Here is an 11,345-nt window from a genome sequence, read left to right as displayed (position 1 = left end):
ACAAAATAAGTATTACTTATGAGTAGAAATCCTAATGGGTCATGATTTTCCACCAAAGAGCCTAAAATATGTCGTCAGTTGAATACACTACTCAGTAGGAGCAGTATACAGTAATTCCACCTCTTCTTCATCTGGGTACAATTTCTGATAACATTATTCACTTGTTCTTTTGATGTAGTAAACTTTTACCTCTTGAAAATTTGCTTCACATTCTCCAGGTCTGAGGATGCATGATGATGAAGAAACGAGTAAGTATTCCTTTACCCAGCTCTGTCCAGAGCTGCTGCAATATCGATGCACAGACTGTACAATGAAAAGCATGCACAGCCATACACAGCAGCCCTGCAGTATCACCCCCATTTTCTTCCTTCATCTGTGGAAATCTTCAGGAAGCCAAGTGTTGTCATAACTGTAGCCTGTTGCCTCAGCTTCTTTGCTAATCAGAGACCAGACCACCGCCACCAAGCTCTAAAATGGGTTCTGCTGGGCTGTTCCTTTCTGCTCTGTATCCGAGCTGTGGAATTTGGTTCCAAGGAAAGAGCTCTGTCATGAAAATAAGCTATTCTTCCAATCATTCCAATGGGAATTTCAAAACTTGGACTTGAAAGGACTTCCAACATATTCTAATCAAGATCTCTTCTCTGTCCAGATCCTCTCTTTTCCTATGCAGCAAATAAACATTCTGACCCAAATGTTCCAAATTGCTAAAGAATTCATATGATGGTATGGGACTGACCTCCAAATGAATGTAAGGTGGTGTATTTTCACCACTTGCCATGCTTACTCAATAGAGTATGTACCCAATGAGATTTTTAGTTGTATATGTCTTGGCCTCTACTGGACTAGTTTGAGCCTTAGAATCTTTTAAAATTCAATAAAGTCTAGAATAAGGACACTCAGAGCATCTCTGCTGTTTTCAGTTTTGCCCACTACTTTCTTTGGTGACAACAAGCACTCATAAAGTGTATCTCTCCTTAATATTCATGTGTGTTAGAAATGAAAAAAAGAGATCTGTGTGTAATGTGTGTGATCCTTGTATCTGAAGTAAAAACTCAAATTTATCAGCTAAAGATGTATTTTCCTAGCACCATTTTGCCCATTGAGATGGTATGGATACATTTCTTTAAGCGCACCAGTGATAAATGATGGGCAGTGACAATGACTTGAGATCAACTTGTTAGTTGAAGATCTGCCTAGAATGCCTGGGTCAGAGGGCTCTCACACTTTCTCTTAGATCTTTCACCTGGTCTCTGGTGCAGTTCAGGGGCCTTTTCTCCAGCTTGTCCAGCACTCTGAGCCTGCATCGACTCTCTGCAGGGTGCCATAGACACAGAGGTAAACCCAGTCCAATCCATGATTTCAAGAGAATTTTAGGAGAAGTAAGCATGCCATATAATACATGCCTTGAAAGAGGTATGTCTCCAATGCCAGAGAAGTTAAAAACAAGAATCTCATTTTCAGGTAGGGCAATAAGAGGAAAGCTACCTGGAAGAAGTGACATTTAGGCCAACCTTTAAATGTGGGTATGATTTTAATGGGCAGAGAAGCACAGGGGTTCGTGAGACAGAGAGCATGACATTAGCTAATGTGTGGAGGAATGTCTGGGGCTAATGTGAATAGTCCAGTTTGCTTGATGAGTGGAGCAAAATATAAGGCAGGAATCAAGAAAGTTGAGCTCTGGAGAACCAAGAAAGTTGAGATCTGAATACAAATTATTGAGGAACAGGGATGTGATGTAACTGGGTTTTAGCAAACTCGTCAGAAGATGGTTTTCATATGGGATGAGTAGTAAGAGGCTAGAGGTGAGAAGGCCTGGTAGGAGGTGAAAGGTGAGAAGGGGATTTATAGGAAGGATGATGCATAGACAGATGGCTCTAATAGTCTTAACTGATTAATTAATTACTGCTGAGCACTGGGGATATGTGCTGAGCAAAAATTCAGTCTAATACAGTGGGCGAAATTACATAATCCCACATCTGAGCAGAATCACATCTGTGATGAATACTTGACAGAAGCAATTTGACTCTAGGAGGATTTCAGAACTTGGGGGAGTGATTGGCAATATTATATTTTGAGCCCCAGATAATGTCACATTAAGAAATTTGGGTTTTGTCTTTTAGACTGTGAAAAACCACTGAAAATTTTGGATCAGAAACTAAGATTAAGAAAGCAGCCTTTCTCTTGGTCAATGTGGTCTTCTTTCTAGAGTTGGGGTATTACATTATATACACCATGAAATTCTGGAAACAATCAGAGATGGTCAATCCTGTATATGCCTCTTCTACCTTGAGTTGATGTTCAGTGGTCATTCAGCCAAATGCTTTTTAAAAGAATACCTCTGTTAAAACTGCAGTAATTCATTCAGAACAGTATAGCAACTGTACTTACATTATAGTGCCTTGGATAATTAACGGATTCTGCCTTTGCAGCGTTGTGTTGTTTAATTTTCTGGAGTTACTGTTGGGCATATCTGGTTATTTTTTCTCACGTTAACATAAAGTCAAAATGAAAATAAGTCAGGAGAAGCATAGTGACCTTAAAAACTGTAACTTTAAAAAGTACATCTGTGACTCTTATGAAACTTCCTTCTATCAAGGATTTTTATCTATTATGTTGATCATTTTTTACTGTATAGGTCCAATTTAAACACTTCCTTTAAAATTTATTGCCAAAAAACTTTCTCTCAATTAACGTATATTTGTAGTTTTTGTTTCTAAAATTCAGTATTCTCACCTGTTTATCTTCACAGAAATTGAGGATCTTTTCTTTATAGTGGTAAAATATGCATAACGTAATATTTATCATTTAAACTGTTCCAAAGTGTGTAATTCAGTAGCATCAAATACATTTGCAGTGTTGTGCAATCATCACCACTATATCTGAAACTTTTTTGTCATCCCCAACAAAAACTTTGTATCAATTAAACAATAATTCCTCTTTCCCCTTTAACTCTATTCTACTTTCTGTCTCTGTGAATCACCAAATGATTGTTGTTTTGTTATCTGGACAATTTCACTTAGCATAATGTTTTCAAGATACATCCATGTTGCAGCATATATAAAAATTTCATTTCTTCTTATGGCTGAATAATATTCCTTTGTATGTATATATCACAATTTGTTTAGACATTCCTTTGCTCAGGGACACATGTTATTTACACCTTTTGGCTATTGAGAATAACTTGGCTATGAACATTGGTGTACATATATATGTTCAATCCCTGCTTTTAATTCTTTTGAATGTATACCTAGGCATGAAATTGCGGGTCGTATGGTAGTTTCCTATTTAGTCTTTTGAAAAAACAACAGACTGTTTTCAACAGCAGCTGTACCATTTTACAGTCCCACCAGCAACGCACAAGAGTTCCAATTTCTCTACATCCTTGTCATCACTTGTTTCCCTTTTTTTAAAAACACATCCTAGTAGGTATAAAATGCTATCTCATTGTAGCTGTGATTTGCATTTCCCTAATGACTAATGCTATTGAGCACATTTTCATGTGCTTATTAGCCATTTGCATATCTCCTATGAGAAATGTCTATTCAAGCTCTTTGCCCGTTTTTGAATTGGGTTATTTGGTGTTATGGAGTTGTGGGAGCCCTTTATATATTCTGGATATTAATCCCTTATCAGATGTTCTTTGCAAATGTTTTACCCCATTATTTATTTATTATTTATTTATATATTTTGATAGTATCCTTTGGTACACAAACATTAATTTGATCAAGTCCAATTTATCATTTTTTTTCTTTTGTTACCTGTGCTTTGGTGTCATACTCATTAAGTCATTGCCAAATCCAATGTAATGAAGACTTTAAAATTATTTTCCCTGAGTTTTACAGTTTGAGCTCTTAAATTTAGATCTTTGATCCATTTTGAATTGACGTTTGCATTTAATAGGAGGTAAGGGTCCAACTTCTTTTGCACATGGATATCCAGTTTTCCCAGCATCATTTGTTGAAAAGACTTTCTTTTTCCCATTGAATGGTCTTGGCACCTTTGTCAAAAATCAATTTACCATATATGTGAGAGTTTATTTCTGAGCTCTCTATTCTGTGCCAGTTGTCTATATGTCTGTCCTTATGCGAATACCATTCTGTATTAGTTACTACAGCTTTGCAGTAAGTTTCAGAGTCAGGAAGTATGAGTCTTCCAGTTTTCTTTCTTTTCTGTAGGACTGTTTTAGCTATTTAAAGCCCCCTAAAATTCCATTTTTGTGAAAAGAACTATTGGTATTTTGATAGGGATGACATTGAATCTGTAGCTTGCTTTGGGTGGTATTAACATCATAAAAATATTAAGTCTTCCTAGCCATGAATATAAATATCTTTCCATTTATTTGTGTCTTCTTTAGTTTCTTATTTATTGATTCATTTATTTTTTGGCTGCGTTGGGTCTTCGTTGCTGCAAGCCGGCTCTCTCTAGTTGCACTGAGTGGGGGCTATTCTTTGTTGCAGTGCACAGGCTTCTCATTGCGGTGGTTTCTCTTGTTGCAGAGCAGGGGCTCTAGGCTTGTGGGCTCAGTAGTTTTGGCACGTGGGCTCAGTAGTTGTGGCACGCGGGCTGTAGAGTGCAGGCTCAGTAGTTGTGGTACATGAGCTTAGTTGCTCTGCAGCGTGTGGGATCTTCCCGGACCAGGGATCAAACCCCTGTCCCGTGCATTGGCAGGCGGATTCTTAACCACTGCTCCACCAGGGAAGTCCCTTCTTCAGTTTCTTTCAGCAGTATTTTGTAGTTTTCAGTGTACAACTCTTTCACCTGCTTGGTTAGATTTACTACAATGTATTTAATTCTTTTAGGTGCTATTATCAATAGAATCGTTTTCCTAAATTTTTTTTTGCCTTTTTTTATTGCTGGTATTTAGAAACGCATCTGATTTTTGCATGTTGATCTTGTACTCTGCAACTTCGCTGAATTTATTAGTTCTAGTAGCTTTCTACTTGGTGTATTCTATATATTGGATGGTGTCATCTGCAATAGTTTTAGCTCTTTCTATTTTGGATGCCTTTTATTCACTTTTCTTTTCTGATAGCTCTGGTTAGAACTTCCAGTAGAATGTTGAATAGCAGCAGTGAAAGTGGGTATTCTTGTTTTTGTTTCTTATCTTAGGTGGACAGTTTTCAGTCCCTTACCATTGATTATAATGTTAGCTGTGGGTTTTTCTAAATATTTTTTAATATGTTGAGGGATTTTCCCTCTATTTCCAGACTTCTGGAAGTTTTTTTATCATGAAAGTATGTTTGATTTTGTCAAATGACTTTTCTGCATCAATTGGGATAATCATGTGTTTGTTTTCCCTTTTTGTATTAATGTCACACATTACATTGATTAATATTCTTATGTTGAATGACTCTTACATTTCAGGAATAAATGGTATTTGGTCATGGTAAGTAATTATTTTAAAATGCTGTTGGATTCAATTTACTAATATTTTGTTGAGGACTTTTGCATCTATCTTCATAAGGGCTGTTGATCTGTGATTTACTTTTCTTGTGGTATTTTTTTTCTGGCTTTGATATAAATTAATGCTGGATTCATAAAATGAGGTAGGAAATGTTCCCTCCTTGTTAGTGATTTGGAAGAACTTAAGTAGGATTGATATTACTTCTTCTTTAAATGTTTGGTAGAATTCTTTTTTGAAGCCACCTGGTCCAGGACTTATCTTTGCTGGTAACTTTTAGATTAATAATTCAGTCTATTTACCTGTTATAGGTCTGTTGAGATTTTTATTTGTGAGTTGGTTTAGGGCATTTGTGTGTTTCAAGAAGTTTGTCCATTTCTCTTAATGGTTGTCTAATTTGTTGGCTTACAGTTGTTCATAGTATTCTTCTATAATTCCTTTTTGCCTCTATAAGGTTTGTAGTAATACTTCCACTGTTATTCTGATTTTAGTTATTTGTGTCTTCTCTTTTTTATTTTGTCAGTCTAGCTAAAGGTTTGTCAATTTTGTTTATTTTTTCAAAGAACCAATTTTTAGTTTCATTAATTTTTTTCTATTGTTTGATTTCTCCAGCTTGTTAACTTTGCTCTAAACTTTATTATTTCTTTCCATCTGCTAGCTTTGAGTTGGGCTTTATTTTCCTTTTCTAGTTCCTTATGGTGTGAAGCTGTTCATTTGAGATCTTACATTTTTTTACAATGTAAACATTTACACCTATCGATTTCCCTCTGAGCACTACTTGCACTGCATCCCATTAATTTGGTATGTTGTGTTTTTATGTTTATTTGTTTCTAAGTATTTTCTAATTTATCTTGTGATGGCTTCTTTAAGAGTATGTTGTTGAGTTTCCACAAATTTGTGAATTTTCCTGTTTTCTTTGTTACTGATTTTTAACTTCATCCTGTTGTGATTGGAGAAGGTACTTAGTATGATATCTGCCTTTTAAGCTATTCAGACTTATTTTGTGGTTTAACATGTGATCTGTCCTGTAGAATGTCCCATGTGCACTTGAAAAAAAAAACTGTATTCTGCTGTTTTGGGGTAGTGTTCTATATAACTTTTATATCTAGTTGGTTTGTTGCATTTTTCAAGTCCTCTATTTTCTTACATCTCTTATGTCTGACTGATCTATCCATTACTGAAAGCGAGGCATTGATATCACCACCATTATTATAGCGCTCTCTATTTCTCACCTTCTGTTCTATCAATTTGATGCTTCATATATTTTGAGGTATTTTATTAGGTGCATAAATGTTTGTAATTTCTATTTTCATTGTGATATCGAACCTTTTTTAATTTAATTTTTTATTGAAGTATAGTTGATTTACAACATTTTATTAGTTTCAGGTGTACAACATAGTTATTCAATATTTTTACAAGTTATACTCCGTTTAACGTTATTACAAAATAATGGCTCTATTCCCTGTGTTCTACAATATATCCTTTTTGCTTGTGTATTTTAGATCTAGTAGTTTCTATCTCTTAATCCCATACCCCTATCTTGCCCTTCTCTCCTTCTCTCTCCCCACTGCTAACCACTAGTTTGTTTTCCATATCTGAGAGTCTGTTTCTAATTTGTTATATACCTTTGTTTTATTTTTTCAGATACCACATATGTGATAACAAAGAGTGTTTGTCTTTTTCTGTCTGACTTATTTCACTAAGCATAGTACTCTCTAGGTCCATTCAGTCTGTTGCAAGTGGCAGAATTTTATTCTTTTATATGACTGAGTAATATTCATAGTATATATATATACACCACATCTTTATCCATTTATCTGTTGATGAATACTTAGATTATTTCTTGAGACTTTTATCAAGATACATCTTCTTTGTATCTTGTAAACGTTTTAGAGTTAAGGTCTATTTTGTTTGATATGAGTATAGCCACTCCAGCCCTATTTTTGTCACCATTTTTATGAAATATGTTTTTGTATCCTTTTACGTTCAACCTATTTGTCTTCAGAAGTAATGTCTCTGATAGAGAGCACATAGTTGGATTATGAATTTTTATTCTTTTTGCCAATTTCTATATTTTTATTGGAGAGTTTAATCAATTTACACTTAAGGTAGTTACTGATAAGGAGGGATTTCCTTCTGCCATTTTTCAGAAAACAAATGTTTTCTCTATGCCTGTAGGTTTTTATGTCCCTCATTTTCTCCATTACTGCTTTATTTTTAGTTAACTTTTGATAGTGAAATGTTTCATTTCTCTTCTCAATTCTTTATATGTATATCCTATAGATATTTTCTTGGTGGTTACCATGGGTATGATATTGAATATCCCAAAGTTATAATAATCTAATTTGAATTGATGCCAACTTAACTTCAATAACATAAAAAAGCTCTACTACTATACCACACCACCCTCAGTTTCTGTTATTAATGTCATAGATTACATCATTACACATTTTGTGTACAATAAACTAGATTCATCATTTTTATGCATTTGTATTTTAAACCCTTTAGAAAATAAAAGTCAGGCTCAACCAAAATTACAGTAATAGGAGCTTTTACAGTTGCCCATACATTTACCTTACCCTAATTTCTTTATATGGCTTCAAGTACCATCTTCCTTTCATTTCAACCTGAAGCACTTCCTTTAACATTTCTTGGAGGGAAGGTGTGGTGGTAATGACCTCCCTCAGCTTTTTAAAATCTGGGGGTGTCATTTCTCCCTCATGTTTGAAGAGTAGCTTTATTGGATATAAAGTTTTCCATTGACAGTTTTGTTTTCCTTTAAGCATATGGGGTATATCAACCCACTGACTTCTGGCCTTCAAGCTTTCTGAAGAGAAATTGACAGATAACCTCATTGGGGATCACTTGTATGTGATGAGTCACTTCTCTCTTGCTGCTTTCAAGATTGTCTCTTTGTCTCTTTCAACATTTTGATTATAATGTATCTCAGTGTGAGTATTTTTGAGTAGATTCTAGTTGGAGTTTTTGAGCTTCTTGGATTTGTAGATGCATTTATTGCAATTTCAATCCTTTAAATTTGGGGAGTTTTCAGGCATTTTTCATTTCGTTCCTTTCTCTCTCTCTTCTGATGGCATTTCCACAATGCCTATGTTGGTCCACTTGATGGTGTTTCACAGGTCTCTTAGGCTCTGTTCAATTTTCTTCTTTCTTTTTTCTTTCTGTTCCTTAGACTTGATAATTTCAGTTTTTCTTTCTTTACATTCACTGATTCTTCCATTTGCACAAATCTGCTTTTTAACCCTTTTGAGGTAGTTTTCATTTCAGTTATTATACTTTTCAGCATCAAAATTTCTTTTTGGTTCTATTTGAAAATAATTTAATCTCTTCATTGATATTTTTTAATGTATTATTTTCCTTTGTCCATGTCTTCCTTTAGCTCTTTGAGTGTCTTTAAAAGAGTTGCTTTAAAATCTTTGTCCAGTAATTTTGACATTTGTGCTTCCTTGGGTACATTTTCTGTTGGTTTATTTTGCTTCTTTTTTTTTTTGTGGTACGTTGGCCTCTCACTGTTGTGGCCTCTTCCGTTGCAGACCACAGGCTCTGGACGCGCAGGTTCAGTGGTCACGGCTCACAGGCCCAGCCGCTCTGCGGCACGTGGGGTCCTCCCAGACCGGGGCATGAACCCATGTCCCCTGCATCAGCAGGTGGACTCTCAATCACTGTGCCACCAGGGAAGCCCCTTTTTGCTTCTATGAATCAGCTGTACATTCTTGTTTCTTTGTATGCCTTGTTGTTTTTTTACTGAAAATTGGACTTTTGAATTTGATAACATGGAAACTGGGGAAATCAGATTTTCCCTTTTCCCAGAGTTTGGTACTTCTTAAAGTTGCTATAAGGTGTCTCTGTATTGGAGTAAAAGCTTAAGACCTTCTGCATGTCTTTTCTGAGCTCCATATTTCCCTAGATATGCATGGTGGCTTTCTAAGTTCCCCCATATACATAGTTGCTTTTGAATATCAAAAACAAACAAACAAACAAAAAGGAAGCAAACAAAAAGACAGGTGGCTCTTTTAAATCTCCTGGAAATTACTTCAGCTGGTGGAATTTGGAACATTGGTGGCCAGCCTCGAAACCCACACTTCAGCAGTGAGAGTGGTAATTCACAGTTAGAACCAAGGACCCCTACATGTGGATGACAAGGATCTTATTGGCCACCCTGGCTCCAGAGGAACCTGCTCCAGATATCTGGGTTACGTTCTTCACAGCTGCCTGATATGGGGCTGGGTTAGGGGGCTGAGTAGCTGCAACCACGCTAATGGCTGAAATAAACCAAAATGAATGAAAATGCCCTAGGCAAGCTATCCCCTTGAAGTTACAAGTGTTCAAATAAACTCCAAACTTCCAAAATATCCACCTCTGATAGTTTCTCCTAGTACAGTTGCTGTCCAGGTAGAGAGATGAATTCTTGGTGCTTCCAACTTCACTATCTTCCCCGACTTTATTCTCTTGAGGTTTAATCTTAATAGTAATACACGATAACTTTTTACACCATATTGGTTTCCCTGTATTGGAGATCCTGATTTTCTCTTTTATTAAATTTAGTGTCCATGACCTGTTTATTGGCTACATTAAATACATAACTTTAAGAAACCTAGGTATTTTAATAAATCAGAAAATTACAGTGCACTAACATCCTAGTCAATCAAGTGTCTTCATGGCACTATAGTACCACTTTGTGGGGTAACTGAAATCACTTTTCTTTGCTATTACTAACTATCATGCAGTATGAAATAATTTAAAAAGTATAAAGGTTCTTGAGGAGAGCAATTTACCTGTGTTCTTTTTAAAAAACTTTTATTGGAATATAGTTGATTTACAATGTTGTGTTAGTTTCAGGTGTACAACAAATTGAGTCAGTTATATATGTATATATATATATATATATATATATATATATATATATATATATATATATATATATATATATCTCCACTGTTTTTTTTAAAAGATATTTTTCCCATATAGGCCATTACAGAGTATTGAGTAGCATTCCCTGTGCTATACAGCAGGTTCTTATTAGTTATCTATTTTATATATGGTAGTGTGTATATGTCAATACCAATCTCCCAATTTATTCTTCCCCCCACTTATCCCCTGGTAACCACAAGTTTGTTTTCTACATCTGTGATTCTACTTCTATTTTGTAAATAAGCTCATTTGTATCACTTATTTAGATTCCACATGTAAGTGATATCATATGCTATTTGTCTTTCTGTGTCTGACTTACTTCACTCAGTCTGACAATCTCTAGGTCCATCCATGTTGCTGCAAGTGACACTATTTTGTTCTTTTTTATGGCCGAGTAATATTCCATTGTATATATATAGATCACATCTTTTTTTTTCCAGTTTTTTTTTTAATTTTTTGCTTTATAACAAATTTAATCAGTTATACATATACATATGTTTCCATATCGCCTCCATTTTGCGTCTCCCTCCCACCCTCCCTATCCCACCCCTCCAGGCGGTCACAAAGCACCGAGCTGATCTCCCTGTGCTATGCGGCTGCTTCCCACTTGCTATCTACCTTACGTTTGGTAGTGTATATATGTCCTTGCCGCTCTTTCACTTTGTCCCAGCTTACCCTTCCCCCTCCCCATATCCTCAAGTCCATTCGCTAGTAGGTCTGTGTCTTTATTCCTGTCTTACCCCTATGTTCTTCATGACATTTTTTTTCTTAAATTCCATATATATGTGTCAGCATACAGTATTTGTCTTTCTCTTTCTGACTTACTTCACTCTGTATGACAGACTCTAGGTCTATCCACCTCATTACAAATAGCTCAATTTCATTTCTTTTTATGGCTGAGTAATATTCCATTGTATATATGTGCCACATCTTCTTTATCCATTCATCCGATGATGGACACTTAGGTTGTTTCCATCTCCAGGCTATTGTAAATAGGGCTGCTATGAACATTTTG

Source organism: Mesoplodon mirus (genome assembly GCF_964341445.2).
Source record: "Mesoplodon mirus genome assembly, chromosome: 1".
NCBI classification, from domain to species: domain Eukaryota; kingdom Metazoa; phylum Chordata; class Mammalia; order Artiodactyla; family Ziphiidae; genus Mesoplodon; species Mesoplodon mirus.
Note: the sequence above shows the minus strand (reverse complement) of the source record.